The sequence below is a fragment of the Ascidia mentula genome, assembly GCF_947561715.1.
Source record: "Ascidia mentula chromosome 2 unlocalized genomic scaffold, kaAscMent1.1 SUPER_2_unloc_44, whole genome shotgun sequence".
Lineage (NCBI taxonomy): Eukaryota > Metazoa > Chordata > Ascidiacea > Phlebobranchia > Ascidiidae > Ascidia > Ascidia mentula.
The window spans coordinates 20,001-23,458 of NW_028113692.1; the positions used below are offsets into that span (position 1 = coordinate 20,001).

At 59.3% G+C, this 3,458-nt stretch overlaps 2 non-coding genes and 1 pseudogene across 2 annotated transcripts in view; all 3 read left to right on the forward strand.

The window, feature by feature from the left end:
* Positions 1-1,436, forward strand: part of LOC145916292 (small subunit ribosomal RNA) — a 1,823-nt gene extending 387 nt beyond the window's left edge. Inside the window, exon 1 of the ribosomal RNA XR_014404539.1 lies at positions 1-1,436. This exon is cut by the window's left edge and continues 387 nt beyond it. This is a non-coding gene — a ribosomal RNA (small subunit ribosomal RNA).
* Positions 1,437-1,695: 259 nt separating this feature from the next.
* Positions 1,696-1,849, forward strand: LOC145916301 (5.8S ribosomal RNA). The gene has a single exon (XR_014404546.1). It is a non-coding gene; the product is annotated as a 5.8S ribosomal RNA (ribosomal RNA).
* A 244-nt stretch (positions 1,850-2,093) lies between these two features.
* On the forward strand, positions 2,094-3,458 carry LOC145916299 (large subunit ribosomal RNA; annotated as a pseudogene; the record flags this gene model as incomplete).

The window sequence follows — 3,458 nt, forward strand, 5'->3', positions numbered from 1 at the left end:
TTCGATTCCGGAGAGGGAGCCTGAGAAACGGCTACCACATCCAAGGAAGGCAGCAGGCGCGCAAATTACCCATTCCCGACGCGGGGAGGTAGTGACGAAAAATAACAATACAGGACTCTAAACGAGGCCCTGTAATTGGAATGAGCACACTTTAAAACCTTTAGCGAGTATCCATTGGAGGGCAAGTCTGGTGCCAGCAGCCGCGGTAATTCCAGCTCCAAAAGTGTATATTTAAGTTGTTGCGGTTAAAAAGCTCGTAGTTGGACGTTGGGCGCAGGCGGCCGGTCCGTCGCAAGGCGTGCACTGGCCGCACCTGGCCCTCTCCCCCGGCGCTCCGCCGGTGCCCTTGACTGAGTGTCGGCGGCGGCCGGGACGTTTACTTTGAAAAAATTAGAGTGTTCAAAGCAGGCGCTTCGCCTGAATAATGGTGCATGGAATAATGGAATAGGACCTCGGTTCTATTTTGTTGGTTTTCGGAGCGCGAGGTAATGATTAAGAGGGACGGACGGGGGCATTCGTACTGTGCCGTTAGAGGTGAAATTCTTGGATCGGCGCAAGACGAACGACTGCGAAAGCATTTGCCAAGAATGTTTTCTTTAATCAAGAGCGAAAGTCAGAGGTTCGAAGACGATCAGATACCGTCCTAGTTCTGACTATAAACGATGCCAACCAGCGATCGGGGGGCGTTACTTTGACGACCCCTCCGGCAGCTTGCGGGAAACCAAAGTCTTTGGGTTCCGGGGGAAGTATGGTTGCAAAGCTGAAACTTAAAGGAATTGACGGAAGGGCACCACCAGGCGTGGAGCCTGCGGCTTAATTTGACTCAACACGGGGAATCTCACCCGGCCCGGACACAGTGAGGATTGACAGATTGAGAGCTCTTTCTTGATTCTGTGGGTGGTGGTGCATGGCCGTTCTTAGTTGGTGGAGCGATTTGTCTGGTTAATTCCGATAACGAACGAGACTCTGGCTTGCTAACTAGTTACGCGACCCTATCGGTCGGCGTTGAACTTCTTAGAGGGACTAGTGGCGCTTAGCCACACGAGATTGAGCAATAACAGGTCTGTGATGCCCTTAGATGTTCGGGGCCGCACGCGCGCTACACGACCGGATCAGCGTGTCGCCGCCTAGGCCGGAAGGTCCGGGTAACCCGCTGAACCCCGGTCGTGCTAGGGATAGGGAATTGCAATTGTTTCCCTTGAACGAGGAATGCCCAGTAAGCGCGAGTCATCAGCTCGCGTTGATTACGTCCCTGCCCTTTGTACACACCGCCCGTCGCTACTACCGATTGAATGGTTTAGTGAGGTCCTCCGATTGGACCTGGCGCGTTCGGCAACGGCCGCGCCGGCGTCCGAGAAGACGATCTAACTTGATCATTTAGAGGAAGTAAAAGTCGTAACAAGGTTTCCGTAGGTGAACCTGCGGAAGGATCATTACCGGCCGATCGCCGATCGAGTGGTCGTGCGTTCGACAGGTGGAGAAGGCTCCGTATCTTGGCGGCCGCGCACGCCCTTCGTCGCTGTTGAGGCGCACGCGATTGCACTTCGGTCACCCTGTTTCGTTCTGCGCCGAGTGCCGTGGCCATGTGCCAGGCTGGCTTCATGCGTCGCCTACGGCTGGCGACCGCTCGGCCACCGCTTTTTCGACTGTGCAATCCGGCTGGGTCGCGCTTGTCCAACTGACGAAGTCACGGAGGGCTCTTGGCGGTGGATCACTCGGCTCGCGAGTCGATGAAGGACGCAGCTAGCTGCGTGAATTAATGTGAATTGCAGGACACATTGAGCATCGACGTTCTGAACGCAAATTGCGGCACCGGGTCAATCCCGGCGCCACGCCCGCCTCAGGGTCGCGTTGTAACGTTCCCGCGCGGCGACGCGTCGGGCCGGTGCGGTGTCGGCCGTTGCCACGGTCGTCCCGCCCAGGACAGCACGAACGCAGTGTCAGCGCGCGAAACCGAACGCGGCGTGCGTCTCGTTACGAGTCGGCCTCGAAGAGGATCCCGGCCCGGAGCAGCACGGCTCGCGTTCGGGCGCGGCGCTCGCACGAGCTTCGGTGGCGCGCGCGTGTCTCTCGCAAACGAGGCACTGGATTATCGGCCTGAGGTCGGACGAGGCTACCCGCTGAATTTAAGCATATTACTAAGCGGAGGAAAAGAAACTAACGAGGATTCCCCCAGTAACGGCGAGTGAAGTGGGAAGTGCCCATCGCCGAATCCGCGCGCCTCTGCGGCGCGTGGAATTGTGGCGTAAGGAATTCGCTGCGCGTACGTCGTTCGCCGCCCGCGTCCTTCTGATCGAGGCCTCGTCCCGGTGCGGGTGTCAGGCCCATGGTGGCGGCGAGGGCGCGCGCTCTGCGTCTTCCCAGAGTCGGGTTGTTTGGGAATGCAGCCCAAAGCGGGTGGTAAACTCCATCTAAGGCTAAATACTGTCGCGAGACCGATAGCGAACAAGTACCGTGAGGGAAAGTTGAAAAGCACTTTGAAGAGAGAGTTAAAGAGTACGTGAAACCGTCGAGAGGCAAACGGGAGGGCCTGTCGAGTCGCGCGACGCTTTCAGCTGAAGCCGAGCGGAGCGTGTGGGCGTGCGGAGCCTTGCGGCCCGTCGTTCGCGCTGTCCTCCGAGCAGCTCCAGCGCACTAGCGCCGTGCGAAGGCCGCGACCGTCTGGGAGGCGGCGAGAAGGCCGCGCGCAAGGTAGCCCGCCCCCGGGTGGGTGTTATAGGCGCGCGGACACGTCGGCCCGTCGCCCGGGCGAGGAGGGATCGCCGCGTCTGCCCTTCGTGGGCCGGGCGTCCCGTCCGAGCCGGTGCGTCGCCGGTTGGGGACTGTGCTCAGTGCCCAGTTGCGGCGTGTCGGTTGCGGGTGGGCAGCGCCGCGCGAGACGCACGGGGTCCGCGGCTAACGTCAGCCACCTTCCCGACCCGTCTTGAAACACGGACCAAGGAGTCTAACGTGCGCGCGAGCCACGGGGCAGTGCGAAACCCATGGGCGCAGTGAAAGTGAATGTCGGCGCGGTCCGGCGGAGGTGAGATGCCGTCTCTCTGGACGGCCGCATCACCGGCCGATCTCGTCCGCTCTGCCGGAGAGGTCGAGCGAGAGCGTGCGCGTTGGGACCCGAAAGATGGTGAACTATGCCTGAGGAGGTTGAAGCCAGAGGAAACTCTGGTGGAGGACCGTAGCGATTCTGACGTGCAAATCGATCGTCAAATTTGGGTATAGGGGCGAAAGACTAATCGAACCATCTAGTAGCTGGTTCCCTCCGAAGTTTCCCTCAGGATAGCTGGCGCTCGGTGGTCGCAGTTTTATCTGGTAAAGCGAATGATTAGAGGCCTTGGGGACGAAACGTCCTCAACCTATTCTCAAACTTTAAATTGGTAAGAAGCCCGGCTCGCTCGGCTGGAGGCGGGCATGGAATGCGAGTGCCAAGTGGGCCACTCTTGGTAAGCAGGACTGGCGATGCG